At 40.4% G+C, this 13,238-nt stretch overlaps 1 protein-coding gene across 2 annotated transcripts in view; it reads left to right on the top strand.

Annotated features, from left to right (window-relative positions):
• The window catches only part of CDK14 (cyclin dependent kinase 14), a 671,591-nt gene that overhangs the window by 391,050 nt on the left and 267,303 nt on the right, over positions 1-13,238 (top strand). The window lies entirely within an intron of this gene.

Below are 13,238 nucleotides of genomic sequence, written 5' to 3'. Positions count from 1 at the left end.
CACACATAGGCACATACTACTGTATAAATATTGTAATATTTGGGGTATATGCATGTGTCAGTGTACAAGTCCACACAAATTCCCTAAACATTTAGCCTTACTGTTTTGAATATATACGTTAGCTTAAAAATCAGATTCCTGTAATGTATTTTGTATGCTTTATTTTTAATATTTAAAATTGTCAAAGAATCAGTGTGGCTGTGGAAATGCATCAAACGTGCTTGTCTCGGTTATCTAGGGTTACTAGAATGATACCACACTGTATGGCTTCCACAGACAAATTGATTTTTCTCACAGTTTGTTGTTAGGTGTTAAAAAGTAAATTCCATCTCACAGCAACTCACATACAACAAAAGGAAACCCTGGCCAGCCCGTACCATCATCACAATTGTAGTGCTTCAGCCCATTGTCATAGTCACTGCGACGGTGTCTCTTTTTGAGGATTTTCCTCTTTCTCACTGATCCTGTACTCTACCAAGTACGTTATCCTTCCTCCGGGGCTGGCCCGCCCTAATAACATGTCCGGATTATGTAAGACAAGTCTCGCCATATTCTCTTCTAAGGAGCACTCTATCACCATGGCTATATTTTTCAACTACTGTTCCTCTCTTTTGTTTTCACCTTTCGTATTTCAATCATCAGTAATTATCAACAAATTTTGATTGTACACTTGATCAATTTTAGACTAAAGGTGTTGAAAGCATTCTTCAGTTATTTTCATCATTGGCTTTAGAGATTGGTATGTATATTTAAGTAATTGTTGTATTAACTGGTCTTCCTCGTTATTTACAAGGCTGGAAGTCTGAATTTAGAATTTTGACTCTAGGAACAGGCTTTCTCTCTGTGTGTCTCTTGATTCTCTTGTGTTCCTCCACAAAGGCCCCAGATGCAAAGCACGTACTCCACTCCTGGCTTTCCTTCCTTGGGTGTGGTGTGTTCCTCTCTTGTAAGGTAGGAAGTGTTGCAGTCCGTAGGGCGGGATATTTCCCCAAAGAAGAGATTAGGGCTGCAGGTGCTGCGCCCTGCTCTAATACTCTTAAATCAGATCATGACTCTGAACACGGGTGCTGCATCTGACTCTGATAGTCTTACCTCAGATCAGGGCTGATTAAATCAGATTACATGACAGGGGCTGGTGACATCATTACATAACTGCTAGACCACTGAGAATCGTGGTCCATCCGACATGACACAAGCACAATTCCAACGGTTGACGTTGTGTTGATTTAGTCCAGTCATGAAGTTCATGGTTTCTTACTTGTGGGAAACTGGCCCATCTGCTACAAAAGCATTGAAGCCAGTTGAAATATTACCCTTCCTCCTTGTATTCACTGAGATCAAAGTTTAGATCTGATAGAAAAGTGGAGAATTTCATAGTGTTTCAAGGCTGTGACCCCTCTTTTATGTTTTTACTGTGATATATAGCAAAGACAGAGTGAGATTTATTTTTTATATATTGTGTTGCCATCTAAGCTAAACCAAACCATACCCACTGGGATGGCCTCTGTTTTGATTCCTATTGATCCTGTAGGATTGGGTATAACTTCCCCACGGAATTTCCAAGGGCAAAATTTTAACAGAAAAAGAGTACCACCTCTCAGCCCCATGAGTGGCTGTTTGGTTCCAGCTGCTTGCCTTTTGGCTAGCATATGAGTACTTTATCGCTCTGCCACCCTGCTTCTCTAAGTCATCTAGCATTGGAATAATAACTAGAAGTTTCATTAAATGAAAAGCAAAAACTAGAAAATGGAATGTAGACCAGTGAACTGTGAAAACAATGTTATCTTTGCATATATCTACTATTGAAAATGATTCTGTCTCCTCTGCTAATGTGGAAGGGCTGTGATGAGATCATTGAAGTGGAATTACTTATTTCACGTGCTTTTTAAGAACTTGGGCATATATGATCTTCATACATTTAATGAGCAAGAATTTTGGATCACTGAGCTTAAATGGACCTTAAAGTTTCCTTCAGTCTGGCCTAGAGTTCATCAGCCTTTTTCTCAAAGGACTAGATTGAATGAATTTTCACTTGTGGGCTCTACCTGCCAGCTACTCATCTCTGCTTTTGTATTGTGGAAGGAACCTGGGAGAATATGTAAATGAATGGTTGTTCCTCTGTTGCAGTGACATTTCTGTACCAAACTAAGTGGCTTTCTCCCAGACCACAATGGTTTTACCCCTGATCTAACCCCTTCATTTAACACATAGCAGGGGCTTATGTGACTTAATCGAGGAAACAAAACTAGCGAGTTAGTGTGTGAACTAACACCGTGCCTATCACAAGTCCCCTAAGGAGCAGGTGGATGTCTGGCAACAAAAGTACATTCTCTGAGGGTATCCATCGAAATAATTCTGCATAGCTGATCTTATAACTTCTACTGACTTTCTTTAAAGAAACATTGGAAAGAATTATTTTGTTTTTATTTTCAATACAAAATAAAAATTCTTCCTAGAAATGGAAGTTAATTATTTGTATACTTTCTGCTTTAGGATGGTATAATAACATGTTATGATTATTTTTAATGTTGAACATAAGCATAAAAGATGTTTGTTTTTAAAAACTCTGAGTCCTCTTTGTTAAAAAGGAATTAGGCAAGGATTACTGTATGTATTTGAGTATAAGTCAAGTTTTTCAGCACATTTTTAATGCAGCTTTGTGGTAAAATTAGGTGCTTCAGCTGATATTCAGGTCAGCTTAACTTGAGTTTATATGGTACTTTCTTAAAAATTGAGAGATAATACAAATTAGTGCAAAATAAAATATTGCCTTAACATGTTTAAATGTCCTATGGCCTTAGGAAGTAAAATCCACTGGTTTTTGTGATGATATGTAGAAGGAGCCTAAAATGAAACAATATTTTTGGCTTTTTTGGATGGATGGGGTCGATGGGGATTTAAGTGATGAGTCCTAGGTAATGGGGGAAATAGTAGTATTGGCTAGAAAATTGGGAACAAGGAAAAACATATACTACTTACCATATATGCTCGAGTATAAGCTGACCTGAATATCAGCCGAGGCACCTAATTTTACCACAAAAACTGCATTTAAAATGTGTGTCTGTATAAGTAAGTGTGGTGAAGGAAGCTGCTAGTGCCCGGCTATCGAGAGATACAGCATCTGGGGTCTTAAAGGCTTGGAAGTAAACAAGTGGCCATCTAGCCCAGAAGCAACAAAACCCACATGGAAGCAGCACACCAACATGTGTGATCATGAAGGGCCGAGGGGACCAGGTTTCAAACAACAAAGGTGGGGGAGGGGGGAATCTTATCATGAATCAGGGGAGTGCATGATGGGGACACAATGCCCATCTGTAGACAACTGGACATCCATTGCAGAGGGGTAGTGGGGAGGAGATGAGTCACTCAGGGTTCAGTGTAGCAACAGTGAAACTCAAAACCTTCCTCTAGTTCCTGAACGCTTCCTCCCCGTCAATAATCATTATCCCAATTCTACCTTGTGGACCTGGTTAGACAAGAGGATGCACAGACGAACAGATAGGAACTGGAAACACAGGGAATCCAGGACAGATGACCCCCTCAGGACCAGTGGTGAGAGTGGTGATACCAGAAGGGAAAGGGGGGCATAGAAAGGGGGAACCGATCACAAGGATCTACATATAACCTCCTCCCTGGGGGGTGGACAACAGAAAAGTGGGTGAAGGGAGACGCCGGGCAGTGTAAGATAAGAAAAAATAATAATTTATAAATTATCAAGGGTTCATGAGGGAGGGGGAAGCAGGGAGGGAGGATAGGGGAAGGAAAATGAGAAGCTGATTCCAGGAACCCAAACAGAAAGTGAGTTTTGAGAATGATGAGGACAACGAATGTATAAATGTGCATTGCACAATTGATGTATGTGTGGATTGTGATAAGAGTTGTATGAGCCCCAATAAAATGATTTTTTTAAATGTGCTGAAAAACTCAGCTCATACACGAGTACATATGATAGACCTTCCTCAGGCACACAGTACTATATATACATACCTCTGGACCTTTAGGGTGAGCCAGGCACTCCAGATACATATCCGGGAGCCATTGAAGCCAACATCCAGGAAAGCTTGTCAAATGCAGAGAGAAGAGGGTCAAGACCAGAAACCAAAGAACACTAAAAGACAATACATGTTTTGTTTTGGCTGTTTTGTATCGATAACACTGTAAAAACATCTGTTTAACTCTGAAGCAGCTTTAGCACACCACGTTGTGGTTAGGTGCCATTGAGTCAGCTCTGACTCATAGCTACACAGAGTGCACTAAAGCAAACACTGCCTGCCCCCCTTCCAAGTTCACAATTGTTCTTGTGCTTGAGCCCATCCAGCCAGCACAGGTGCCCATCTATCTTGTCAGAAGTCTTGCTCTTTTTTGCTGCCTCACTACCTTACCAAGTATGATGTCCTTCTCCAAGGACTGGTCTCTCGGACATGTCCAACGTCCATGAGACAGAGTCTCACCATCCCTGCCGCTAAAGAGCATTCTAGCTGTACTTCTTCCAAGATGGATTTGTTCGTTCCTTTGGTACCCAGTATTCCTCGCAAGCACCATAATTCAAATGCATCGATTCTTTTTCGGTCTTCCTGATTCATTGCCCAACGTGTCCCATGCATGTTAGACGATTGGAAATGCCATGCCTTGGGTCAGGCGCATTTTAGTCCTCAAAGTAACAGACATGCTTGCTTTTAACCATTTAAAGAGGTTTTGTGCTGCAGGTTCCCCAATGCAATGTGTAGTTTGATATTTGGACTGCTGCTTCCATGGACATTGATTGTGGATCCAAGTAAGACAAAATCTTTGACAACTTCAATCTTCTTTCTGTTTACATGATATTACGTACTGTTCCCTTTGTGAGGATTTGGGCTTTCTTTGTATTGAATTGTAATGCATACCGAGCGCTGAAATCCTTAATCTTCATCCATAAATGCTTTAAGTCCTCTTCATTTTCTGCGCACAAAATTATGTCTTCTGTGTCTTGCAGGTTGTTAATAAGCCTTCCTACAATCCAGATGCCCTCTTCTCCACATATACAGCTTCTGTGATGCTTTGCTCAGCATACATGTTGAATGCGTATGGCAAGACACTCTTCATGATTTTGAACTGTGCAGCACCCTCTGGTTCTTTCACACAACTGCCTCTTGATCCGTGTACAGGTTCTGCCCAAGCACAGGTAGTGGTCTGGGAGTCCCAGTCTACTGAAGGCTATTCCTAGTTTGTTATGGTCCACACCGTCCAATGCCTTTGTGTAGTCAATAAAATACAAGTAAACACCATTGTGGTATTCTCTGCTTTGAACCAAGATCCATCTGATATTAGCAACAATATCCATTGTTCTACATCTTCTTTTTAATGTGGTTTGAACCTCTGACAGCTCCCTGTTAACGTATTACTGCACCCATTGTTGGATCATCTTCGGCAAAAATTTTCTCCCGCGTAACATTGATGATATTGTTCTTTAATTTGAACATTCTGTTGGGTCACCTTTCTTTGAAATGGTTGAAATATGGATCTCTTAGTCTCCGTTGGCCAAGTAGCTGCCTAAATTTCCTGGCCTAGATGAGTGAGTACTTCCAGTACTTCCCCGGCTTCTGGGAACATTGCAAGTGGTACGTCATTAATTACTGGGGCCTTGTTTGGGGCTGCTGCTTTCATTGCACCTTAGATGTCTTTCAGTAACATAGATTCTTGCTCCTACGCTCTCTCTTGAAGTGGCTGGCTGTCAAATAATTGGGGGTGCGGCTGGGCAGTGATTCCGGGTATTCTAGCCATTGTCCTCTGATGTTTCCTGTATATTTAATATTTTACCTGCAGAAACTTTCAATATTGCACCTGAGGCGCGACTGTTCTTGAGTTCTCTCCATTCCAGATAAGTTGGCTATGATCTTCCGTTTTGATTTCATTATGACATTTTACTATGTCTTCTTGAGATGCCCTCTGAGATTTTCTATTCACTTCTTTGACTTCATAAATTTTTGTTTTTATTCAGTTTTCATTCTTTTTAATTCACTTTATTGGGGGCTCTTAGAGATCTTATAGCTTCTGCTTGCTTTAGATCCTCTATAATTAAGAACAAGTTTCAGAATCTTTTCTGGCATCCACTTGGATCTTTTCTTTCTGTCCTTCTTCATGTGTGATGCCTATGGTGTCCTCCCACAGCTCATCAGGTCTTCTGTCATTAGTGTTCAATAGGTCAGCTCTTTCATTGAGATGTTCTTACATGTTAGGTGGCATAGACTCAAACTCGTATTTTGAATTTCTTGAACTATTTCAATTTTCTTCAGTTTCAACCTGAACTTTCCCCCCGTAGATCATTTTATTGGGGGCTCTTACACCTCTTACAACAATCCATACATCCATTGTATCAAGCACATTTGTACATAGTTGCCATCATCATTTCAAACCGTTTACTTTTTACTTGAGCTGTTTCTATCAGCTCCTCCTTTTTCCCCTCCCTTCCCCATTTTTACACCCTTGTGACCCCTTGATGAATTGTAAATTGTTACTCTTTTCATATCTTACACCATCCACTGTCTCCCTTCACTCTCTTTCCATTGAACTTGTCTGTTTTGCAGCCAGCCCCTGGCCTGCTTTTAGTTCCTCATTTTGAGTTTCTCCATAGTCTCTTCTCACTGATGTAGTCAGTTTGATTTCTGTGTATTGCATCTGGATAAGTCCATGTGTATAGTTGCCTTTTGTGTTGTTGGAAAGAGGTATTTGTTATGAACAAGTTGTTGGTCTTGCAAAATTTCCATGATGTGACCTCTGGCTTCATTCGCATCACCAGGACCATAATTTCTAACTACTACTTCTTGTTTCCAACTTTTACATTATCAATGTATTTTGGTTGCTTATTTAATCAATTTCAGGCTGAAGACATTGGTAGAATTCTTCAACTTCTGCATTACTAACATAAACTTGAGCTCTAGTTGTAGTGATTGGATTTCCTTGAATTAGCCACTGTACACTACTTAATATAAATCCTTTAGGAAGGAGTGGACCCTATAAAAAATCCTGTCGAGGAAGCTACTGGCCAGCTCATAGTGCTGTGGTATGGAACAAAATCTCAAAGCCTTTTCTGGATTGGCGTACCACTAGGATTGGCTCATGGAAAAGCCATGAGATTCCAAGTTGTCCTTTTCCACCCTGACTACTGATGGTGAAATATTTTCCAAGAATTCATGTTTATTTGTAGTCACATCTTGAAGTGCAGAATAAAAGAGAGAGGTCCCCTCTTCTGGAAATAGGGATTTTAAGCGTATGATCAATACATCCTCTTCAAATTGCCTTCATTTGGGAATGAGCTGTGTTAAGAAATGAAATATGGAACACTACAACTTAGGAACAAAAACCACTGACCAACCATAAAACGGTCACTCATTCTCTGGAAAGACACTGCTGACATTGTTGCTCTTCCAGAATGTCTTGTTTTGAGTTGATTGCTAAAGGTTTGTTTCACTTTTGTCATTATTTTTCACTTAAACTGAAAGGAGGAAGTCCATGATGACAGTCTTTTCAATTCCTTACCATAGGAAAGACGTAGGTGCCATTGTGTCGTGATTCTCAGCAACCCGTGTACGACAGAAAGAAACCCTACTGGTCTTGCTTCGGATTCTCCAGCATTGCTCTGTTTGCGCCCATTGTAACAGCTCTGGGCCAGTCTGCCTCCTTGAGTGCCTTTCTCTTTCTCTCCGACCCCCTACTTCAGATAAAAATACTAATTAGCATTCCTAAACTCTTATCCTAGATAGATCATTTTTAAAAATTTTACCAATAAAGTTAGAAGTATGCTTTCCTCATTTTTACCACCTCAAAAGGATGCAATGAGATAAAACAACACCACTACACAATTATAACAACAAAATAAGCTATCCGTGGACCTACAATCGAATGCATATGTGTGTACAGATAGCTGGACTTTGTCTGTTTTGGAATCTAAAATATTTTATTAGTAAAATGTGTGTGTATTCTGAAACTCTTAGGATCGTATTCCCTATCGTGATGGGGCAGTAGCAGGTTGGGGACTTCTGCTTGGAAAGGTGTTAAATTACCAAACTCACGGCCATCAAACCAGTTCTGATTCATCGCCACCTCTTGGACAAAGTAGAACTGCCCCTTTGGTTTTCCAAGGCTGTACATCTTTATAAAAGCAGAGAGCTGGTAAGGTCAAACTGCTGACCTTGTGGTTAGCAGCCTTCAAGGTAACTCACTACTTCGCCAGGGCTCCATTGACGCACCTTCCTCTTTTCCTGCCCCTCTGTCTCACCAAGCTTGATGTCTTTCTCTAGAGACTTGTCTCTGCCGAAAACATGTCCAACGTCCATGTGACAAAGTCTCCACTCTGGCCATAAGTCTTCTACGACTGATTGATTGAATCAACAAGATGAATGAAGACAGTGGCTGCAGCAATGGGCGTAGGAAGGATTGTGAGCATGGCGCCGGGCCAGGAAGGGTTCCCTCTGTTCTGCACTGGGTCGCTATGTGTCGGAACCAACACTAGCAGCAACAACGTGGCATCCTCATAGTTATGCCTACTGAATAATCGAGTAGAGTTAAGTGAAAGTAAGAACTGGAGATAAAATCTGGGCAGAAATCACCTATCCATTGTTGCCTTAGTCATGAGTTACCTGTGGGCGCTAAAGATTGGAGAAAGCACTGGTTTGAACACGAAAGACCAAACAGGCAGATGAAGGAAGGTTCCCCTGCACCTGGAAGGCCAAGAAGGGCACCTTTGAAGGAAGGTTAGCGACCCTGCTAGAAGCTATACCAAGAGATAAAGCACAAAGAATCATGGGTTTCTGCAGAATGACTGATCGGGTTAGTGTGGAGGCGGAAATCACTGTCACTTGACTTATTTGGTGTTGATGTTAGAGGGTAGAACCAGAATCAGGGTGGCAGCCCATGACCGTCTTTCATAAAAGTGAAGAAAATTCATTCTTTGGGGAAGAGGTTAGCAATAAAGCTAAAACACTCCTGGAAATCTAAAATCCCATTATTTGTGGCAGAGCTGCGTAGCTTTTGAGTCACTGGAAATAAAGGTTGAGTGACGGGTCCTCTACTCCACTCTGGAGTCTGTCCTCAGTTCGCAGTGGGCACAACTTCATGTTGGAGACGCAGTTCCCAGGTGAGCCCTTTAAATGGCCCAGGGCCACAGCCGGCCTTTCTGGGGCACATACTTAGCAAGAGCAGCGGTTGACAAATAATCTGTACTCTTCCGGTTAGCTTTCCACTCCGTTTTTTTGACTTTTAATTTAAACTAAACACTAATACGAGAAGTTTTGATAATAACCAGTGAACTTCATCCTTTCTAAAAGGTAGTGTGGCTCTCTTCCTGTAGTGTAACCATAGCAACCGACAAGACCAGAGAAAGCAAGCTTCCATGCATGCTGTGCTAATTAATCCTGTCCTATGGTTTTCTGCATCTGGCGGGCGCAGTTTAATACATTTTGCATGAGTAAGCATGTTTTGATGTATGAACTGTATAAATACATAGCAAGATCTTTGCTGAGAAGATTTGGGAAAAAAACTATAGTTACATATTCATACTTTGAGGTATATTTTCTTGTTTGGTTGGTTTTTGAATCATTCTTTCAGTGATTTTGTCAAACCCTGAAGAGTTTTGGCTTTATTTATCTTTTTAACCCAAGCATACATTTTAGGGGTTAAAACCTTTTCAGCATTTTACAGGACACTTTACACACACACATACACACAAATGTTTTAACTATCTTAAAATGAGATGATTTATGAGTTTTTCTCAAGTGTTATAAAAAATGTATCCTAAAAATATGCAAACATTCTTCATCTTAAGTCACATATGCATATGCCATACCTATTTGGGGAAACCCAAGCTTAACATTTAATCTCAATTTCAATATACCGAACACCCTAATTTTTCACTGTTATTATCCCAGGTGTGTGCCCCGTCGGAAGTGTGTTTGGGCAGTCTTTGACCTAAATATATGGGAAGAAAGAGAATCTTACAGATACAAAGCTTTTTTCTATTTATATCTTCCAGTCATTTTTAACTGTTGAGCAAATTCAGAGAAACTGAAGCCAAACAAAACAAACAAATAATCACGCTGTGAAGCTGCATTCTGACTCATAGTGACCCTATAGGTTGGGTTAGAACTTGTTCATTCTGTTTCCAAGGCTATGAATCTTTATGGAAACAGAATCTTTCTCTTGCTGAGCAGCTGGTGGATTGAACCCATCACCTTTGGTTTATCAAAGTATTTAGCCACTGAACTTCTTGAGTGAACATTATGGACTTCAAATTACGTGTATATAGTTTTATTTATACTGTTTCTAGGCTATTTTGAAATTTCATTCTCCCATTAACACTGAGAATAACGTGACTTCTATAAGTAGCAAGCTGATCTGAGCTGTCAAAGATAATCTCAGATTTTCTTATTTTCCTTTCCCTTGAGACTAGCTCTCCGACAACATAGCCTCAGGAAAACCAAGGGGATCCGCTAAAGTGTGTTTAGTGTCCCATTGGACTTGACAATTGCATATGGAGCCAGTCGGAACCTATTTCACTTCTTTGCTTAGCTCTTTGGTCCCTGTATGGGGCATGACTTTTTGAGCAACCAGATCTTTTGATGGGATTACCAGATTTAGAGACATTCAACTTTCATAACTGACCTATCTATAATTCTTTTTTTTTTGGGGGGGGTGAGAGTGGGGGTGGAATTGGAGTAGGATTAAATATTGCAAGGAAAAGAAGTAGTTATTATGAAAATTTATTATAAAAGAGTTGTGCCATTTATGGAGCATTTGGGTTCATATACTGTGAGTGTGTAATTTGTACATTTTAGTACTTTTAAATGTTAACCAATTTATAATATGCCATTGCAGTATTTTAACATCTGCATTGTAAAAAAATAAATCAAATGACTGTAACAGTAGTTGTATTAATTAGAATTAATTAGAAATTATTTGTCATACCAGCTGTCCTATTAATTTAAAAATGTACATGTTACACCGAAAATTAAATGTCAAGTATTTAATATACAGGGGGCAAGTCATATTAAATATTACTTAAAAATTAGGTAAGGTTAGAATGACTGTAATTATAATAGGCACATTGTAAAAATTGTGTATGTACTTTGAACATGACAGAGGGTCAAATAGGCTAAACTTGTCTTTGTGAATATTCTCAGAAAGATATCACAATTTTTTTAATCAGATTTTTTGACTTTTTAAATAAATGCATATGACAAAGAAAAATTCATTGGACAAAAGTTGGAATAAATCTTGGGAAAATTTAGTACCTTTTAAAAGGTATATAATCCCATATTCCAGAGCTCTAATAACTGAAGACATTTTAAAATAAAATACTTCTCCTAATATTTTTCTGGACACATTAGGTCAAATTGCATGGAATGTAATGGCATGTCATAAATTGGGGGTTTCCAAATGTTGATGGAAAAATTGAATGAAAAGATAATTGAAATTTTTAACAAAGTTTTTGAAGCCTCTTGGTACCTTTTCACTTACATTATTGTGATCACTTTTTGTATTTTCAGGAATATCTTAGAGAACATTTTAATGTATGGTAGACTATTTCATCAACTATGTATGCGATGTATCGAACTACTCCTTTATCATTATTTATTTGCGTGGATTTCATAAGAGCGTCCAAGATAAACATTTCCCAGCGTGGTAGCACTGTGAGTTGGGTGTTGGTGTGCTAAGCACACAGTAGGTCCTCCAAGCCCTCCAGCCCTGCCTCTGGTGAAGCAGGAGGCCGTGAGCCCGACGGGCTGCACAGCCTTGGAAGCTCTCTGAGGAGCAGCCCTGTGAACTGCACTTGGCCTGTGGGCAGCGGGGTTCTTTTGGTTTGAGTGGGTGTTTGGCAGAGCAATGAAAGAGACGTGTTCAGATAAAGCTTGGAGAAAAGTATCAAACTTTTTCTTGAGAATTTTCAATGCACATTAGAGAAACGAAGGACCTCTCCTTGTATGGAAAGGTTTTTAAAGTACACCTTTTAAAATCCATCTTTTCTGGAAAGTTTTCTGACCTTTGCATTATAACACATGGTAAGGCTCCAAACTGAAGTTCCTGGACCGTAGCCTGTTTCCAGCCCAAAATCACACCCGCCCTGCAGTGCAGAGTCTGACTCACAGCAGCTGATGAGGACAGGAGTCGACCATCTCGTAGAGTCGTCCGGCCTGGGCGTCTTTATGAGTGTGCACTGCCCCATCTTTCTTCCCGCAGATGAACTGGTGGGTTCCAAATGGTTGGCCTTTTATTAGTGGCCAAGTGCACAACCAGGACACTAGTATCTCCTTTAGTCCGAACAATTTCTAAGCTTTCTTAAGAAGTCTAATTGTCAATTGAACATCCCCTCACAGAAGAGTCCAGTATCGCACCGAGGAAACACATTGCATTGCTCTGGTTCTTAAATGCTTCCCCCTGCCCTCCTCTATCATGACCCCAGTTCTACCTTACAAATCCGGCTAGACCAGAGGATGGACACTGGTACAGTTAAGAGCTCTCCACACACGGAATCCAGGACAGATAAACCCTTCTGGAACAGTAATGGAAGTAGTGATACTATGAGGGTAGAGGGGAGGTGCAGGGAGAAGAGGGAGAAAGGGGGACCAATCACAATGATTGATGTATATCTTATCCCCCACCTCCAACCCCTTTGGGGGACAATCAACAGAAACGTAGGTAAAGAAAGACTGTGGATGATTTAAGATATGAAAATCATAATAAAAATTTATAATTTATCAAGGGTTCATGAAGGTGGGAGAGTGGGAAAGGGAGGGAGAAAAGAGGAGCTGATATCAAGGGCTCAAGTAGAAAAATGTTTTGAAAATTATGATGGCAACATACGTACAAATGTGCTCGATGTAGGGATTGTTATAAGAGCTGTAAGAGCTCCCAATAAAATGACTTACTTTAAAAAAGAGACGTCTAATTGTGTATGACTCATATTTTCACTTTAACCACTCTCCCCCCAAAACAAATAAGCAAGCCCGCTGCCACGGAGACCAGGCTGGCTCGTAATGCTTATGTGCAAGGTTTCTAGAACTCTGTGGGAGCAGACCGCCTGATTTCTCTCCCTCAGAGAAACTGGTGGATTTGAACCGCTGACTTTGTGGTTAGCACCCAACACCTAGCACAACTAGGGCTCCTTGCTGCTCAGTCTACTGTGGCCATCTAAGATGCTTGACTCCAGTGCTTTATTATTGCCTATCAGCATGCGCTGGAGGCGGAGAAACCGCTGTATGCTTGTC

Source organism: Tenrec ecaudatus, chromosome 9 (assembly GCF_050624435.1).
Source record: "Tenrec ecaudatus isolate mTenEca1 chromosome 9, mTenEca1.hap1, whole genome shotgun sequence".
Taxonomy (NCBI): domain Eukaryota; kingdom Metazoa; phylum Chordata; class Mammalia; order Afrosoricida; family Tenrecidae; genus Tenrec; species Tenrec ecaudatus.
Note: the sequence above shows the minus strand (reverse complement) of the source record. Positions and strands in the feature narration are given on the sequence as shown.